Raw genomic sequence first — 20,791 nt, forward strand, 5'->3', positions numbered from 1 at the left:
GGCAGCAAACGGAGGCTGAACAATGGGCCCCTCCTGTCCCTTCCCAGAGAGGAGGGCATGGTTGGCTCGTGCCCTCCTGTCTGGGAAGGGATGGGCAGGCAGCAAACGGAGGCTGAACAATGGGCACCTCCTGTCCCTTCCCAGAGAGGAGGGCATGGTTGGCTCGTGGCCTCCTGTCGGGGAAGGGATGGGCAGGATGCAAACAGAGGCTGAACAATGTGCCCCTCCTGTCCCTTCCCAGACAGGAGGGCATGGTTGGCTCGTGCCCTCCTGTCATGGAACCTAGGGATGTTCAGGCTGCAAACAGAGGCTGAACAATGTGCAACATATGGTTGGCTCATGCCTCCCTGTCTGGGAAGGGATGGACAGGATGCAAACAGAGGCTGAACAACGAGCCCTTCCTGTCCCTTCCCAGACAGGAGGGCATGGTTGGCTTGTGCCCTCCTGTCTGGGAACCTAGGGATGGGCAGGATAAAAACTGAGGCTGAACAATGTGCAATATTTGGTTGGCCCATGCCCTCCTGTCTGGGAAGGGATGGGCAGGCATTAACAAAGGCTGACCAATGTGCAACATTTGGTTGGCTCATGCCCTCCTGTCTGGGAAGGGATGGGCAGGCTGTAAACAAAGGCTGCATAATGTGCCCCTCATGTCCCTTCACAGGCAGGTGGGCATGGTTGGCTCATGCCCTCCTGTCTGGGAAGGGATGGGCAGGCATTAACAAAGGCTGACCAATGTGCAACATTTGGTTGGCTCATGCCCTCCTGTCTGGGAAGGGATGGGCAGGCTGTAAACAAAGGCTGCATAATGTGCCCCTCATGTCCCTTCACAGGCAGGTGGGCATGGTTGGCTCATGCCCTCCAGTCTGGGAAGGGATGGGCAGGCATTAACAAAGGCTGACCAATGTGCAACATTTGGTTGGCTCATGCCCTCCTGTCTGGGAAGGGATGGGCAGGCTGTAAACAAAGGCTGCATAATGTGCCCCTCCTGTCCCTTCCCAGGCAGGTGGGCATGGTTGGCTCTTTCCATCCTGTCTGGGAACCTTGGGATGGGCAGGCGGCAAATAGAGCCTGCACAATGTGCCCCTTCTGTCCCTTCCCAGACAGGAGGGCATGTTTGGCTCATGCCCACCTATCTGGGACGGTATGGGCAGGCTGCAAACAGAGGCTGAACAACGTGCAATCTTTGGTTGGCTCGTGCCCTGCTGTCTGGGAACTTGGGGATGGGCAAGACACAACACAGAGCTGCAAGTGGGCTCAAAGCTCTGGGGAGGTTTCCACAGTCTCCGAGCCGTCAAACGTGGGAGCAGCTGGAGACCCCCACATGTCCTGGATGGTAGGAGAGCGGGTAGGCAACGTAAAGGAAAGAGGGGGTTGTGGGGCTGGAGGGATAGCAAGTCTCGGGACTAGAAGGGCAGCCCCCCCCATGCCGAAAATGTGTTTCTTCTTCTCCACCCCGCCATTCACAAAAGGTGTAGCCTAGGAAGACCCCCCCATGGACAATGCACCTGAACATATGAGGGGGGGGGGGTGGCGGTGCTAACATTAAAATGGGCTGGTGGTCAGTCAAAGACCAGGAAACCTCCTCACCAACCAAACAGTACTTAAACTTTTCTGTGAGGGGGGGGGTACCAACGCTCATCGGCGATGATGCCATGAGCACCGGTCAAGCGGAGGGGCAGTTCAGCATGGGATGTGCACTATAGAAGTGATAACAATCATTTATTTTTATTTTATTGTTCATTTTAACGCGCTTAATACCAGCGAATGGTTTCTAAGCACAGCGGGATTCGAACCTGTGCTCCACCACGTTGCTTTATTTGCAAGACAAACACTTGCCCCTGAGCTATCCTTCCTCCCCTGCATTGGATTGTATGGAGCAAACACCAAAGTCTATTTAACCAAGTAAGAGTGAGACGTTTGCGTATTGACTGCTGAAATAAATGAGCTCTATTTAGGCCGAGTGATTTGCCCAGGATCACATGGATTGGTCCAACAGGGAAGCCTAGCTGTGAACCCAGGTTTTATGTTTGCATAGTTTTCATGGTAATGCACATTATGCCGCACGTTTTCGAGTTGGATCTTTAGTAGACCTGGGTAAAGGGTGGGAGTTTGACAAGTTTTGGCTTTTTAGCTCACCTCATTCTGTTTTCTTGTACAGATCTGTCGTGGTATTTTCCCAGTATAAAACACAGGACTATATGTACCAGAATGCAATCTGATGACAGCTTACGATGAAGCTAGGAATCACTTTCCCCTGGGGCTGCCTGAGATTCCCTTAATATGCTTGTTTGGTGCCACCATCTGGTCCTGATCAGCACTTCAAAACATTACAAGCGTGGCGGTCCGGAAACATGGGTGCCGGTAAGCTCACCGGGACCCTTGTTTCCAGACCACCACACTACGAGTCTGCCTGCAGGGTCTGTTGTGCCCGGCAGGGTCTGACCTGCCAGGCGCAAACGGCTCCTGCAGGCAGACTTTTCACAGAACACCGGCACCGTTAGCAACGGTGCCGGTGCGTCCCCGTTCCCGTGGAGTCCTATGCGACTCCACGGGAATGGGGAATTACCGAATCCCCCGCCTGACTTCCCGCTCCGCCGGGACTTGTAATGTCCTGGTGGCAACAGGAAGTCAGGCGGCGGATTCAGTGTTTCGAGGTCGACGGCAACCCACGGGTAGCACCGGCGGCTTACCGCCAACCTCGTGATGAGGCCCAAAGTGTCTTATGGTTATGGATAATGTGAACACAAATTGCACCCCTCCCCAAAAAATAAACGAAACCTAGAGTAAATTACACCAAGTGGGGTTTTTCAGTGTTTGAAAATGTTCTTACTTTGCAATTTAATCTATTTCTTTAGAGAATTTGGAATTGTATGCATTTGTGCTCAGCACACATATGACCTGTAGAACAAATAATGAACAGTTGTAATTTACCATTTGTCTTGGGAGGATAGCTCGGGGGCAACGTGCTCGCCTTGAAAAGACACGGAGCAACACCAGTTCGATCCCCGGGTCCGCGCTTAGAAACCACTGGGTACTAAGCACGTTATAAATAACCGATCATACCCTATCATATCATACCTGTTTCCAAAAAATGGTCCTTTAATCCCCAAGACATCAGAGTGGTACAGAGGGTTTGCTCCCCTAAATATGTGTGAGGTATAAGTAATTGTTAAATGTTAATCTACATGAATGTGCAATCCTGTTAATGCTCTAAATGCCAAATTACACTTCATGTGTCATGCATGTTTGCATGCCACCTTTTAAATTAAAAGGCTGCCCATAGTGGCCTTGGCATTAACGTCCTCGCCATAAGGAACCTTTGAAGGCAATCCAATCCAAGCAGGCGCCCCCCCCCCCCTCTGCCCCCCTAGCGCTGGGGAGCATTTGGAATGGTGTCTTTTAAAGGAACCTTTGAGGCTACCTTACACTTACTGTACTAGAGATAAGTGTGTGACAACAAGAGGGAATGCCACACTGACACGCCAATGGCCCTCCATCACACAGCTCATGACACTGCTTTTGTCTGTTCTCAGCTGATGTATCAGAGGCAACAAGGACAATCTAACGTACATATTCCCGCCTGCCAACCTCCCAGACCCTGCAATCAATGGTTGCCGTCTCCGAAGGGGCTCAGAAACCCCCAAGGACTTTCCAAGTGGGGGCTCAATCCCTCCAGCACCCATGTAGTCAGTGCCATTTAGATTGGGAGGATGGCTCAGGGGCGACACGTTCACCTTGGGTAACCAATGAGGCTGGGGAACATGCATTCAGTATTTGCATTAAGCATGATATGAATGCCCAATAAAATCCAGTGCTCTGCATTGTTGTACAGTGGTCTGTACTGCTTTACAGAGGTCAGCAATGTTGCATAATTATAAATGTTCTTTTATAACGCGCTTAATACCGGAGCCTCTTTCTAAGTACAAGCCCGGGATTCAAACCTGTTGTCTTGCTTCCAAAACAAACTCGTTGCCCCTGAGCTATCCTCCCGACCTAATGGCCTGTGTTGCTCTGCATTGGTCTGTACCATTGCTCAATAGAACACATCTACCAGAAACCAGAATCCTTTCCGGTGGGTGGATCACCCTTGAGAGCAAGTGCCCACCCTTGTGGAATCCTGCAACTTTCAGACAATCGTCCTTTGAACGAATTCAACCACTCATCCTGCACAAAGAAAGGGAATTAGTGGCTGGCACCATATTCAACCGCTACCACTCCTGGCACACCCGCGCCTCCTCAAGGCCTCAGGGTGTTTACAAAGCGCACAAATTAAACACAAGCCCAGCAGGAGAAGTAGAGCTAATGACAGGGAGGAGAATGAGGCCCGGGCAGCTCCCTGAATGTGACACACCCCTACGTTTTGGAACAAAGTGTATGAGTAGTTTCTGGGGTTGGGAGACGGGACGGGACTTTTGGGGCAAGTTTGCGGCAAAGGATTCATTTTAAAGCACATTGGGCAAGTGACTTTGGGACAGACTACAATCATCGCAGTTTGATAAGTGATTGAATTGACCTACGCATCTGGCGTACATTAGGCCTGGGGGTCCGGCGCTTCTGGCATCGCCTTATAGGCCAGTCCAAGCCTGCCTTATGGCCACACCTCGACACATTGAACCCCTTCATTTGGAAACCCTCTGTCTCATGCACAGAGGTCTATGAGGATATGGCGCAGTCACAGAACAGGAACAAACACCTATTAACCCTTAACCGCAGAGTAGAATGCACCCCAAACCCAGGCAAGGACTCCCATAGCCCATCTTGCCTAGAGGAAGGCCTGCCCTTCATCGTGGTAGGACTGTTACGGAGAATTCTCATTTTATGGCTAATTTCCCTTACCTATAGAGTCCCCCAACAGCTTTGCTGGATTTGAAGGGTTTTTTTTTTTCTCCTGCTAAGCGCGAGACTCTTTTTCCCACTCTTAGGTATTTTTGCTATGTGTGGTCTAGGCTATTTTTGTGTTTAATGTCTATGGGGTTTCTCTCACCTCCATAGGAAACATCTTTACTCACATGTGTTACACAGCACCCTCCGTGCAGTGACACGGGTGTCGTAGCGACCCCCAAACATAGACTCCGTACCCTGGGACCGACTACTGTCTCCCAGGACATGTAAAGTCCCCATTGACTTTACTAGTCAATTTTTGTGAACTAAACCAGTACAACCCATCTTAATAGGGAAGGGTTAATAGTTTTTCCCTTATGTTCATTTCGAAAAGTTTCTGGCTGGTGACAGTGGTTACTACCGTAAATATTCGACCGTGAATATTTTCCTATGGGATTTTCCCATTGTTCGAGGATACCACACTTTCTGACACTAACATACCGCTGGTGTATTTTAATATTAACTTTACTCCGGTAGGTTTTATTTGCCAGAACTTTAATTTAACTTCTTTCTCGAGTCCTTCTCTAAACTCCTAACCCAGGTCGGGGATCCTTTGTTCGTCCTTTTGGCGGGCTTCTGCCGAGAAGCCCTCCTTTCGGCACCACTGAGTCTGGGGTGGGTCCATTGTGTGGGAGGGGGGTAGGACCCCTGGACAGGGTTGGCTCTGCAACCCATGTCACACTCTATCCTGATAGGCTGGAGGGTCTACCGCCAAGATGACCACTCCACTGTGTGAGTGACAGCTAGGCTGTATGAATGGGGATCTTTTTGCATAAAAGCAGGGTCCTGAGGACTGGAAGAGCAAGACGTCGCCACTGGAACCAAGAAGCCGAAGAGGAGAGAAGCCAAAGACATCTGCAACGACCAAACCCCCGGTGAAGCCCTGCTGCAGCGTCTCACCACTTTTCTCCACACGACGAGAGAAGATCTTCATCTGCAAGAGCCTTCTTCCCTTAAACGGGTGGGGCCAACCAGTTTGCCAATTGCCTTACCGGACCTGCCTTGGTCGAATCCCCAGTAACCTGTACTCTGAGACCAGATAGCCAGGCACCAGTCCAGCCGGACCGCGATTTAAAGGAGCGTAGCTTTTTATTCATCGGGGCAGCACCGCGGCTGGTTTCATCCCTGGGTAGTGCAGTAACTCGAACCTTCCTCCACGACGAGAGCCTCTCTTCTTCTGCTGGATCCCCCAAACTGCAGGAACTACTGCCACCGCAGGAGCCACTTCTTCATTTATAAGGTACATTGTTCCGCCAGGCCGCCCTTTCTGCGTTGTAGTGCTAAAGGTGTTTTAAATCCTTTACCTACCTGTTGGATTGACCGCCCCTCTCTCTTAAACATTGTCTTTCAATTCTGCATCCACCTTTTCAAAATCGTTAACCAAATACTTGACTGCAGCTATCAGAACATTTTGCTCCTGGGCCCTTGCCCTGTACTACTGACTCTGGCACAGGCCTACTGACTGGCTAAATTTGTTAGAACTGCCTTCTCTAGATTGCTTCCCAACTAGAAATGTGTTAGTGCACCTACTTCTTATAACCCCCCTTTCCTCCCCGCTTTTAAACCTTGTGAAATGCTATTTTGTTCAGTTTTCATTTAAGTATTATTTATACTGATGCACTGCCTTACTTAAACTGGTTCACAAACTTATGGGAAGTGTTGCTAGGGTGTGTAAGAAGGAATTTCGGTATAACTTGTGCTTTCCCTCCCTTGTGAGAAATTGCTAGAGTGCCATTTGTGTTTGGTTTGCACTGTGCCATTTTGCTCAGTTTTCACTCTTGCTAAAACTTGTCTACAATTTAACTAGGGAGTTGTGTATACTTTCTTTGACCAAATTTAACTTGCTTTAAGAACTGTGATAGATGTGTTTAACTAGAAGTGTATAAAATAAATATATTCAGTGTTTCCTTGTTCCATAGTACTGAAGGCCTATTGTGTAAACCCTGAATACTGCTCATCTCCCTCTTGAGATAAGTCTGACTGCTCAGCCACAGCTACCAACTACATCTGTGTGGTACAGACTGATACCAAAGGGGATTTATTGCTCTCACCTGTAGTCCTAATCTTATGTAGTGCTCCCTAATGGAACTGCACAGGATTCTGCCTAACAAGGACCAGACCCCTGGAAGTCTCTCCCGGGGCCAGTGACCATCTGCTACTGCCATGTTCCAGTAAAACTGGTAAAGGCCCCTGGGGAACACACAACCTCACAATACTTCTACACCACCAAATTAGACCCTGGACAGAATGGCACGCAAATCCCCATTTTACACGCAAATATTGTCATGAATCGGGGCCTTCGTGTTAAAGCCCCACCAACAGTCCCCCAACGTCATGTTGCACAGAGCAAGCCTACAACATCGTTCCATGGAATACACTGGTTTGTATAAATGCAATATGGTTAAAACAGCTGTGCAGTGGGTTATGCAACTGTACAATAGATTGTATATGTATGCCATAGCTCCTATAACGCTTCCATGGTGTGTACATCTGTGTTGTGCTTGTAGAGCTGCCCGCTAATTTGTATAACTACGCAATCGTTTGTGTTAGTGTACATTTGTGTGTGTATTTGAATATGTGCCCTGCTGTGCACTAGTTTCTATAAGTGTGCCGGAGTTAGTGTGTGTATTATTATTAAAAATTATGTGCAATGCTATGTATTGCTGTGCACGATTGGTTGTTGTGTGATAGTTTGTTTGGGCATCAACTTAATTGTGTAGCACCAAATAATTTGTATATCTGCAGTGAGTTTATGGTTCTACAGTGGTTGGTGTGTGTGTGCGTGTGTGTGTGTGTGTGTGTGTGTGTAGCTGCATCCTGTCTTGTAAAGCAGTTCACAACTGGTGTGTATACCTGCTTCTCTTGTCTAGGGTATAACCGCTTTTATAATTGTACAATGGTCTGTAAAACTGCTTAACTGTACACTGGTTTACACAGCTGCACACTGCTCTGTAAAGCACTGCCTTGTTTTGTACAGATTCACTCTGATTGTGAAAAAACGGTACAAAAGTGAGTATACCATTTCACGATTTATATAGCGTTGCTAGTATAACTATACCTTGGTTTCCGAAGTTGGAAATTGGTTTACATAGTTGTACAATTGTTTGTGTAGATGTGCCCTAGTCTGTGAAGCTGCAAAATGTTAGCATGGCTGTACTCTGACATTGTAAGCTTTACACTGTTTTTGAAGTTGTACAATGGTGTGTGTAGCTGTACATTAATATCTCTCTGCACTTTAGCGTATATAGTTGTGCACTTATTTGCATTGGTGTACCTTGTTTTGAAAAGATGCACATTAGTTTGTGAATCATTTTGCCAATGTGTGTCTAGATGTGACATTATTTGAATAGATGTAAAATGGTTGGCATTGTTATACATTGGTCTGCCCATTTGCACAATGGGTGTAATCAATGTACCATTCTTAGTTTGGTTTTGTGATAGGTTGTAAAGCTTGATCATATTTTGTGTGACCACAAAAAGGTTTATTTAGTTGTAGAACATGATGCATGATTTGTGTTGAGGTTGCACGTAGAGGAATTTGTGGGAGTTGTTAGTGTGAAAAGCCTGGAGGGGTGGCAGACAACCAGTGTATCGCACTTAGAAGAATTGGAGGGTACCATTGACTTGCAGCTGGACGAGCTTTGAGGACGAACTTGGAAGAACTTTGAGAGTAGCCAACCTACTAATCACACCTGCTCCTGCACACCTCCAACAAACCTCACAAGTACTATACACGCCTATGGGCTATCCAAACTACACACAAACACACACCAAATGTAACTAATGTTAACACACAACAAACTATCCCAGATTCTGGACCTGCCCTTACGGATACAATAATCCAGTGCGCACAACCATAACTACCAGCCGAACGACAAGAAACACACTAAAACACACTCCTAACACAACAATCACCCATATACAACCCGGAAACGGGATCTCCTTATGGATGCATTAAGCCAATGCGCACAATCAAACTACCAGCCAACGACACATGAAACACACAAACGGACATCCAACATAACAAACATGTGCATACAACAAACAATCTAGGCACCGAGCCTTACCCTTACGGACACAACAAGCCAGGGCATGGAATCAACCCATCTGCAACACACACACAGACCCCAGTTTCTCCTGGTTCTGGATCTACCCTATCATTCCACCCTCGCTAACCCACCCATCCTCTTTTCTTGCAGAGCCACGTGAGCGTCTGTAGACCACACCCAGGGGTAACGGTGCGCTGTATTAGACAACTTAACATATCATAACATAACCTTGATGTGCAATTCTTTTGTTAGTTGTGGAATGCTTTGCAATGCTGTACAGTGAATTGTGTGTGTAGTTGAACTCTATCCTGTGTATCTGTGCAATGGTCTGCACTACATGTGATCTCCTAGACTGGACATGCGACGCCCTGCACACTTTGCCCTATGGTTTGGCATTGGTGTACAGTCGTTTGCCATAGAACTGCAAGGGATTGACCTAGATTTTCAACTGTGTTTCCTAGAACAGGAGTCTTCAACCTTTGGCTATCCAGTCGTGTTGGACTACAACCCCCATCAGCCTTAGCCACCATAGTGACTGGTGATGGTTCATGGAAGTTATAATCTACACCACCTAAATTACCAGATGACCAGACTTCAGATCCATGAGAGCAATACCAGAAAATCCTATCTTCTAACCAGTTCCTCGAATAATATACTGTGAAATTTAAGATGGCCTTGAAAATGACCCAGGAGGGTCAAAACACATGTCGGCTACAGGAATAAATATTGTTTGCTTAGACTTAACAGAGTCCGTCTGTTGCTACGAATTCTGACACTAATGTCCTAAACAAAAGAAATGTTTACCCAGCGCATGTGACAAGGGCCCTCTCCTGTAGACTTGTTGAAACATTTAATGGCTTGGTTTTCTCTTGATGGTTTGTCCGGCTTGGACGTTTGTTATCCTGGATGTGTATTGGGGCTCGCTAGATGGGATGGTGTGCTATGTTATGAGGATTTGTACTATGCACCGCTGCCCTTAGCATGGTCTGCAGAGACTATGGCGGATCTGGAAGAGGGTGGGTTTGGTTTGTTGGGAGGAGATGGAACGTCGGGATGGCGGTGCTTTGTGTTCAGGCTGCAGATCGGTGGTAACCTGAGCCCTACGTGCTTTTAAGCTTTCTAGGTGTGAAGTGTAGGAAGCGCCGGAGGCTTTGTGTCCATAAGATTGTCCTCATTCTTATATTGTGGGTGTGACCGGTGACCAAGGGTGGACCATGCCCGTTATTAGAAGTGCAATGTTCTATGTCTGGAGAGAGGATTATTTCAAAGCCATGTGTGAGTGGCTGGTTTGCATGTGTTTGTGATGAGTAAGGTGGAGCGAAATTAAGGGGTTAATCAAAAGGTTGGGCATTTTCTGGGGGTTTCCGTAGTGCTTTTTTAAATTCTTGGTATTGCTGTCAGTTGCCTTCTGGTGAGAAGTGTTATAGTGGTTGATGCGTGACGAAGCCCTGTGTTAATGTTTAGATATTCTGGGAGACAGGGAAGGCATTCCCTTAGGGTTTTCACAGTGCCTTGATGTGAAGACTTCTAGTCATTCTAGACGTGGCCTGCCCACAATGCTCAACGGTTTGACATTGGTGTGCAGTGGTTTGCCCTAGATGGTCAACTGTCTGCCCTAAATTGGGGCTCTTCAGATATTTTGGACTATAACTCTCATCAGCTCTAGCCATCATAGTCAATGGTGATGGTTCATGGACGTTGTAGTCCACAACATCTAGAGAGCAGCAGTTTGAAGACTCCTGTCCTAGATTTACTGTATATCTGCAATGGTTGACACTATACATTTAATGATTCAGTTTTTTCTAGATATCCACAGGTTTCTTTTAGTTAGACATTGGTTTATCCAAGATGTGTTTTCGGGCTCCCTAGATAGTAGGATTCGTGTCACACATCACCATCATTTGCATGGCCTCCAGGCTTCCTGGCTGATCTGGAACAGAGTAGGTGGGCTTGCTTAGTTAAAAGGAGGTGGAACGGCAAGACTCAAGTGCGTAGGGTTGAGGTTGCAGATCGGAACTACCCTGAGCACTGCATGTGTGTAAGCTTTCTTGGTGTGAAATGTAGAAGGCATCGAGGTCTTTATGTCCGAAGGACTGACTTTGTGCTTATAGCCTGGGCGTGTACTGGCCAGGGGCTGACCATGCCAGTTGTAGTTACCATGTAAGTTTGTAATTTTCGGAATCTGGCGAGAGTCATTTTTTAAAAGCCATGTGGATGGTTTGTGTTTGTGTGGTGAGTAAGGTGAAGACAAATTGACGGTTTGTTAAAAAGTGAGCGTTGTTGGGTTTCCATAGTGATTTCTAATTGGTCTTGCTGTCGGTTGCGTTATGGCGAGGGGTGTTTGGCTTTCGTGGTTGATGGGTGAAGGATGTCTGGTATTAGACATTTTGAGAGACAGGGAAAGTGTCCTTAGAGGTGTTTTAGGGGGGGAAGGCTAGCTCAGGGGCAACGCATTTGTCTTGGAAGCAAGACAATGCAGCGCAACACAGGTTTGAATCCCCATTCCACGCTTAGAAACCACTCGCTGGTGTTAAGTGTGTTATAAAAGAACAATTCATTTTTTAAAAAAGGATATCTTCTAGTCCTTATGGCTTCGAGCATGCTGTGCCTTATGTTCTAGGCAACGTGTTGTGAGCTGGTAGCTTAGGTTTTGTCCGCATGTGAAAGTTTAACTATTGAAGAGTGTTATTTCCTCTGCTTGAAAAACAGGGTTTTAACTTTTTCAGAATTTCTGTTGGTCCTGTAGGGTGTGGAATGTCCTTGGTAGTGTGCTCCAGGGTCTGGTCGCCATAGTGGGAAGGCCAAGCCTCCGTGCCTTTCTCTGCGGAATCCTTTGGTTTCTAATAGTATGTCGTTTCTTGGTGTCGGGTCTCTGGTTGGTTGGTAGAACCAGATTTCTGCTCCGTGACCTTCAAGTGCTCTGTGGGTGATGCAGAGAGGGTGATCTGGATCCTGTTTTGATTGGCAGCCAGTGGAGTGCTTTTGAGAGCCGATGCTGCATGCTCCCTCTTGTTGTGTCTGAGTAGTCATCCAGAGTCTGTATTTTGAATCGGCTGTCAGGCATAAGTAAATGATGTTGGCATAATTGGTTCTTGAAAGAATCGGGGAGATGACGTCCCGCACTCTGTGTGTGTGTGTGAAGGCGAGATAAGGGATAATCCATCAGATAGCGCGGAGATGGTAGAAGCGCTTTTTGACTATTACGTTGACTTTGGATTTGAATGCGAGTCTGTGGTCAATTATATGTCTAGGTTCTTGATCACTTTGGATAGTTCAGGGCAGTTACCCATTTTATAAAGCCCATTGTAGTGGTGTTTCAGGTGCAGCGTGGCGGAGTATCATTATTTCCGTTTTGTCTGGAGTTTTAGGTAGTTGCCATCATCCATTAACCCATATGTGCAAGGCAGTTGCTGATGGTAGTGCTGGAATTTCTACTGTCGTTCATTTCTATAGGATGTGTGTGTCGTCCGCATACTTGGAACAGATGAGCCCATTACATTTTGTGATCTTCACTTATGGGAACATATTGATGTTAAAGAGGAGCGACGCGGGGCTTGGTACCTGGGGGACTTGCAGGTAAAGTGTTGCAGGTTCGAATAGAAGGTGGCAGGCCTGGTCATTTCTATTCTGTCTATTAGGAACAATCACATCCATTGCAGACCTGTGCCAAGGTGTGTCCTAGATGGACAACATTTGCTCTGGCTGGAAAAAGGTTTGCTATAGATGTACAATGGTTTGTCCTTATACCAAAGAGATGTGTTTTGGGGCGCGCTAGCTGTGCGGGTGTGTCCCCTGTTTTGCCCTTTGCTCTAGATGTGCCCAGGTTTCCTTTAAATAATCACTGGTTTATTCAAGATGTGCATTGGGGGTGCCCCAGCTATATAATGCTGTTCCCTAGATGTACACGGGTTCCCCTTGATTGTAGATGGGTTGGCCTAGATGTGCACTGTTTTGCCCCAGACATTTAATGGTTTGCCCTGAATATGCATACGGGCATCCTAGCTATACACTGCTGTGCCCTAGATGTACTATGTTTTACCCTTGATTGACAAAACTTTGTCCTCGCTGTGCAATGGTTTGCCATAGACCTTTAATAGTTTACCACATTGGAGCATCCTAGTTGTGCAATTGTGTGTCCTAGCTTGAACCCTAGATATACAACGTTTTGCCCTTGACATTCACTGGTTTACCCGCGACGTGTAACGGGGCACCCTAAAAGGTCAGTGTTGTGCCTTAGTAGTTCAACGTTTTGCTCTAGATGTGCTGTCTGGGAGGATCGCTCACAAGTTAATCACTCACCTGTGACCTGGGGATAACCTACACTTCACAAGCTCAGAGCACTGCAGTGGTGACTGCCATTCCTCCTCCCAAGATTGATAAATCGAGTGCTATTTCATAAGACCAGCTATTGTTGCAGCACTTTGAGGTAGAAGGAAGTTAGCATGCCATGCTATAGAATAACCTGATATCATTATTATAATAAATTATCATCATTATTTAGACAATGGTTTGACCTACACATTTAATCGTTTGACCTAAATGCATAATGGGGTAGCCTATATTTGCAAAGGATGCACAGTAGATAGTAACATGCTTTTACCCTGTAAGTTCAAAGGATTGCACTAAAACATGTAATGTTTTGCCCTTGATGTCCGGCATGTGCAATGCTACTCCAGAAAGGTGCAGTGATTGGATCTAGACGTGCAATTATTTGCCCTAGAAATTGATTGCCATAGAAGTGTGTTGGGGTATTCCACAGAAGTGCAATGCTTAGCCCTGGATATTAAGTCCTTTCCACGGGCGTTGCTAGGTCTGGAAAAGATCCGGGGCTATGCTGATGTCGGGACTGTCGGGATTCGGGGCTAGCTAGCCTTTTGGTTGTAGCCGTTGAGCTTCTATCCGGGGCTAGAACCAAAGGACCCGGGTCTATAGCCCCGAGCTGAGCTGAACGGCCCCCCCACCAACGCCTCTGGCATTTTCCCCTAGATGTACAAACCTTTACCATAAGTGTGCATTGATTTTCCCCGGATGTGCAACTGCTTGGCCAGATATTCTATAGGGCACACCAAATGCATAATGGATTACCCTGGGCGTAGAATACTTTTCCTAGATGTGCAAAGTGCTGATCTGTTCTGTTCTGTTTTGGTTGAAATGCATTGTGGTTTATTCTGCTGTGTACGAATTGGGTGTGTAACTATTCATACTGACATGTAATGATTACTATGTGTGCCTTGTGGTGATTGTTCTAACCGCCTCAGCCTCCAGTCTAACAGTACAGCAAAGCCTTATGCATATTGCTGAGCCCTAAAAGGCAGCAGCAATAGTTGCAACCCCGTACATTTGAATAAGAGTAGGGAGTGTGCTGCACTGGAGTGGAGGGCAGAGGAGAAGAGAGGCTTCTAGCTTGGAAGGGTGGTGGAGACTAGAAGTGTATCGCACACCCGCATGGAGGGCCATAGGAGACAGGCGAGGCAGATGTGTCGCACTTAATCAGATCACAGAGGGTGTGAAATGCATCTTACGTGGACGGGGGTATAGCTCGGGGGCAACGGGCTCACCTTGGAAGCAAGATGATGTGGAGCAACACAGGTTTGATCCATGGGTCAACACTTAGAAACTTCTCGGTATTAGGCGCGTTATAAATAACCAATTATAAAATAATAACACATAAAGGAATGTGTTGGGGGGCAGAAAACGTGCAGTCCACGGATTGACCGTGGGGCACAGGGAACACATCTCTCCAGGAGGAACTTCTGAGGGGCGGCAATTGTTAGGCACTAGAATGAACGACAGGGCAAGGGTTATGGGTGATATTTAGTCAGAACGTCGGTGGTAGGAAAGGTATTGCCACTAGCTAACTGTACTAAAAACACCCTTCTGCATACACCTCTCAAATTCTGAACTAAAGGCAACCATACCTCTACAGCACCACAAACTTCACTACACCAACGAAACCATCCAGACATAATCGCACCCAACACCACATGGCGACTACCAACCGAATAACACACATACGCTCGGTGAACGGTTCCTCCGAAATGAAGCTGCTAACAACACATCACAGCTCTTGCTCTTTTTCCCCACTCAGTCCTACTAATGAACACTCTCATCCTCCTTGCATTACAGATCCGCCAGAGCGCCAAGAGACCACGCAGGTGGCAACAGTTCGCGGTACAAGAACCGATACCATCAGATATACAATGATTTGCATTGATTTGTAATGGCATGACTGTGTGTGTTATGATCTGAACTGTTGTGTTGTGCACTGGTGGTAAATGGTGTGTAATCGCTTGCAGGGAAGTTGCATTGCTTTTCTTGTGTTGGAGGGATGTTTACCGTTGTATAATGGCGTCATGAGTGATTGCCAGTCTGGTGTGCAGTTGTTCGGTTAGGATGTGGTCCTAGGCACGCAAGACTTTACATTCCATTCGTGTGGCTCGCCCAGCCTAAGTGTGGTCGAGCAAATAAAGGCCTAGCTCTTAGGTGGGGGTGCATGTTTCACAAGGTACAGGGAAACGAATGATGACACAATCATGTACACGCAGGGATTGCAGACTCTGAATGGGTAGTGGGCTCTGGCAACAGGAGGTAAGGTAGACCGATGGTGTTTGGTGCTGGAGTGTGATGGGAGTCCTCCCCAGTACTGGTGATGGAGACAGTACCAGCAGAGATGAGTACTGTAAGGATGCACTTTATGTTATAAGATTTAAAAGGGGATGGGGGTTGGGTTTACTCTCTATTTGCATTTAGGAGTTAAATGAATTTTCAGGGAATAAAAAAGAAAAAAAGTACTCCGCATTCCAAAACTGTTGATTTATACTGTAATAGACTTTAGCTCTAAAACATTTGCATCCTTCTGTATTGCACCTATTAATTCATGCAAATTGAAGCACGCATGTTTGCTGCTTCTCCAAACATATCCCTGGAGCTGTGTGGGTGGAAGCAGTTTGGAGGTTCGTATGTGCCTTTTTGCTGGGAGTATTTTTACTCCCTGTTGTATTTTGTTGAGAGTATTTGACTGTTTTATCTGGGTGGGTGGCTGCCCGAGTGCAGGTATTGCACCGACAGCGCTGGATGCTTCAGATGCTTCAGAAGATGTGAACCCTCCTGCATGATGCAAACTCTGCAGTGCACAAGGTTGGGCAACAGCACCAGTGCTTTCTTTGTAAAAGAAATAAGCGCCAGGGCCCCGGTATTATGTAACACTCTTGTGACACTGTGGGTGGGCGGTTCCCCACCACTGCTGCCACCACACATTGCTGCTCCCTACAGCATCGACATATTTGGGGTTACACTACAGCTCACACCGGCTCATTGCGGTTGATGGGTGCACGGAATATCACCACATCACAATTAAAGTGAGTCTGAGACAATATGTGTCGGGGCTCCTACATAAGTGCCAGGGCTGAGCCCTGGCAAACTCCCACACACATCAAGTACTGAACAGCACCAATGAGGGCACCGGTCCTGGTTTCCCCGCTGGCTCCTACTCTGATTCAGGCTTTGCATGTGCAGGTCTCTGGCTCACTTGCCTGATGTGTGATGCCTGAGGCTGGTGCTCTTGCCTCTTTATTCTTGGGACCAGGGCAGTGACTACATCAGATATGGCCTGGGGCTTTAGGCAGTCCTCATGAGCCAAATGCACTCCATGTTTTCAAGATACCCACACGAAATAAATTTGATTACAGTGGAAGTTGTTTTCACAGTGGAAGTTGTTTACACAGTGGAAGTTGTTTACGTAGTGGTTATCCTGAAAATCTGATGTGGTTGGAACTGTGGAAGACCGGACTTGGAGACCCTTGAAGTAAGTGTTCTGGAGGGCGCAGGGGTTGAGGCTTGCCTCAAGGCCGGTCCTGCCAAGACAAAGCGAGTGGGCGCCCTTCTTGCAAGGCCGATTTTCACAAGGGCGGGGCGCAGCTTTGGTACCAGAGGATTTGGGAAAATTCGAGATTCCAGCAAGGCTTCTCTGTCCACTCTTCCCATCTTTCAGGCATCAGTGGAGCAGACCCTTCCTCCGCATTTGTGGGGACTTCTTGGAGCTTGGGGTTGCTAGGCACCATTCACAGGCTTGCATCCACTCAAACACAGTTACCCCCGGCTTTCCTCAACAGACACCATACACCCCAGAAGTGTATAGGGTATGGCCCAAGAATTGAAGGGGTGCACTCCGTGTATTCAGAGTAGTGTAGGTGCCCCACCCTTTAGCAAGAGCAACCATCTGTACCTCTGTGTACATGGTTGCCCTGTGGGTACCATGCCAATGCAAGGGCTTAGAAGGTGTGATGACTATTGTGACTCAGAGCAAAGATTGGATGTGTCCTAGATGTGTCCGTGCAGAGGGAAGGCTCTGTCTGGGCTTTCTCCATCCGGTTTTCGGTGTCCTTTGATATAGCACCTCGAGAGAGTGCGTTTCTGGCACCTGCCAGGTCCTACCTTAAAGTGCCAGTCAATGATGTATGTGGCCTCGGGACAAGTGGCATCTAACCCCTTCTCCCCTTACCATGGAGCCAAGATTGGTGATGTTAGGGACCACATGGCACCGTTGGATGTCCCTCTGCTGGTGGCACCGTAGACTGCTGCTTATAATGGCCTCGTTGTTGCACCGGCCCTTACATCTGTTCTCGTTGCTGGCTTCAAATCCTTGTGCAAGGCATCGTCTGCCACCTTGGGTATCGCCCAAGTTGCCACGCACGACGGCTGCAAACTTGTTGCCCCAATGTACTTCTGTCTAATCTTTGCTGGACTGCATGAGCACAAGGTAAAGGCTTGGTACCCATTACCTCTACCCCACTGGACCGAGCTGGTGTTTCTCTTGAGCAAGCGTCATCTAGTAATGGCGGGCCTTTTGAAGCTCCTCTAATGGGTGTGGCAAGTGCTCTGCCCTTGCATATTCTGAACCTGGGGAACCAATCAAAGGATGGCAATGTTATCAACCAGTGTTTCTTCTTTTCTATATTTCTTGCCTGCTTTGTGTTTTCTCCCATTGGATTTTGGGTGACGGGCCATGAAAGCTACCAAAGCCTAGCCTAGCCATCTACAATCTTTGAGCTCCTGGTGTTTTGGACTGCAATGCCCCTGCCCCTTATTTAGAAGCTAGGTGTTACACTAACAGCTTCTCTTTCTGTGGATAGTCAGGTTGCTATTGTATCTCAAACTGGTCATCTACAGATGAAAGTTCTTAAAGTGCTGCCTTTCATCTCTGAACATCTTCATCCCCCGGTTGTAGGCTCTCCCTGTGGAGCCCATATCTCCCCTGTTTTGCGCTCCCTCCACGGGCTGCCAGTGTATCAGCGTATTCGATTCAAAGCTCTGTGCATCGTCCATCGGGCGGTACACAATGTGGGAGCAGAGTTTCTGGAATCCAAGTTTGTGCGCTATCTCCCTCGCCACCAGCTTCTCTCTGCCACTGGCGATCTGCTTGTGGTACAGCCATATAAACGCGCAGGGATAGGAGGTCCCTCTTTCTCTGTGGCTGCTGCCATTTCATGGAACGAGCTGCCACCTCCTATAAAGAAACTATCTGGCCATCTAGCTTTCAGGAAAGCGATAAAGACCCTTCTCTTCTAAATCTGTACCTGTTGGTTTTACCCTTCTATATGGACAGTTTGCCTTCTCTCCAGCGCCAAGATGCCCACGGGCAACTGTTTGCGCTTAAGAAATTTTCAAATAATAATAATTTACAGACTATCCTAGTTAGGGCTGATGGGAGTTGTAGTCCAAAATATAAAGCCAGCCAAAGGTTGCAGACACCTGTCCTAGGTAGGCAGAAATCAATACGGCCAGCCTGCAGGATACACGTGTGGTTCTACAAAGGGGCGGGGTATGTCTTCTGAATAGAATGTGAGCTTCATTAATTGTGCTTGACCAATTTATGAGTGTTTTAACGCTAGACCCATTTTTGTTCAGGGCAATTAACATTAGGGGCCCGATTCTGAGACGTGTCCAAACGTGGGAAAGTGTTCTTCCATGAAGGAGGAACACTTTCCTTACAACCACCTTATTCTGATAAAGAAAGAATGTTGTGCAGGGACATGAAAGCCTCGGCTTTTGCATGAGCCTGATTTATGGCTTGAGAACAGCCCTAGCAACCATCAGTAACGCAAGGCAGCCACATGGAGGGGATTCGCCTCCCAGTAGCACTAGTTTAGCATGAATACAGCACCTTTCAGGTGCTGAAAAACTCTACTGCATAAGTTTTCCTTTTATGAATCTAGCATTCTTAGACTGCAGAACCACTTTTCTAGTTCAATGACAGTTTAAGAAAACTTCATTAACTTAGAAATGTGTCAGTATTTAAGAAATACTGGGAATGCCACTGGAGCACGTTTCCCCCACAAAAAGAGATTTTAGCAGCTTTTGCTGCTGGAAAGCACAACATCTCCCCGCCAATACTTCCACCCGCTTCAGAATGGTGGTGCTGGAAACTGGAGGGGACGATTTCCACACCCTTTTTCTAATGAGCTCAGTATTGGGCCCTTAATGTGCTAAGAACACGTGTATGACATTGTTGGCACTGGTAATGTAGTATTCGACAAACACGTTCTCAGTAGTTCACGGGTTAACAGTTTAATTGCCAGAACTTCAATGATTTCCTACTACACGTACCTAAGTCTGAAACGCCCCATGAGTATATGCCTCCTCCTTCATCAGAGCTGATGCAGGGACTTTCAAGAATGCTTGCATATTATTCGTTTTGCATTATTTTCTGGCAAAAGGGGTTCTTCCTCGCCTAGGCTTTTCCCCATGTTAACTGGAGAGAACTGACTACCTGATTTCTGTTCCCCAGTTTTCTGTACCCTACTAATATGCTGTACTCTGGGTGGAGATGTTTTAATTCTAGTATATGCATGCTAGTTAAAACTACTTGTCTGTGTGCTGTTTGTATTGAAAGTATTGCTTTTAATGTTTTAATTTGTGCTGCTAGGTGGCACTTAAGCACCACCTATAAACTGAAACTTTTGCATTGGAGTACAGGTAGGAGGGAGAGAACATGTGGGTGTTGTTTGGTTATTTACCCATCCATTAACTGCCCAAAGTCATGCTAATCCCTATGGCCACTTCCAGCCACAACCTCCCCCCCCCACTATGCCCAAAGCACACCCTCTTGGGATTCTCTTTGAGCTCCCCTATCAAGCAATAGCATCAAACATTGGCCTGCTAGTGTTTTTTCTGAATCAGTGTGCTGAGAGTTAACCGATTAATTGCATCTGTAAATGGCTACCAGTGTAATAAAAATATCTGAACCAAGTGTGCCTTCAGTCACTTGATTTGTATCTCTGCCAGGTACCGAAGTGCTTTTAAAAACGAGCAATGGCAAAGCCAACAGTTTTGGCATTAGGCATTGGAGGGTCATTTCTCCGGTGCCCAGGTAATTGCTCAGTTTTTGAACTGGTGCGATCTTGTTTCCAGATACTACCGTTACATCAGTGGCTGTCTCATACCTAAACAAAAGTCCAAACTGTTGACTTTGACAATGCTTGCTTTGCTAGCATCAGCTCTAGCTGAAGAAGCCTGATCTCATTTGATGCCATAGTTTATAGCCATCAGAGCAAGAAGATCAGAGAAACAACCAATTGTGTCTGAAGCCCACTCAAGAGCGAGAAGATCAGAGAAACAACCAATCATGTCAGCAGCCCACTCGAGAGCGAGAAGATCAGAGAAACAACCAATCATGTCTGTAGCCCACTCGAGAGCGAGAAGATCAGAGAAACAACCAATCATGTCTGTAGCCCACTCGAGAGCGAGAAGATCAGAGAAACAACCAATCATGTCTGCAGCCCACTCAAGAGAGAGATCACAGAAACAACCAATCGTGTCTGTAGCCCACTCAAGAGAGAAGATTAGAGAAAAAACCAATCGTG

General features: G+C 47.0%; 1 protein-coding gene across 1 annotated transcript in view; it reads right to left on the minus strand.

Moving 5' to 3' along the window:
* Window positions 1-20,791, minus strand: part of LRRC75B (leucine rich repeat containing 75B) — a 270,255-nt gene that overhangs the window by 245,582 nt on the left and 3,882 nt on the right. The gene's annotated exons all lie outside the window — the stretch shown is intronic.

The sequence above is a fragment of the Ambystoma mexicanum genome, chromosome 10 (assembly GCF_040938575.1).
Source record: "Ambystoma mexicanum isolate Mex_15411 chromosome 10, UKY_AmexF1_1, whole genome shotgun sequence".
Classification (NCBI taxonomy): domain Eukaryota; kingdom Metazoa; phylum Chordata; class Amphibia; order Caudata; family Ambystomatidae; genus Ambystoma; species Ambystoma mexicanum.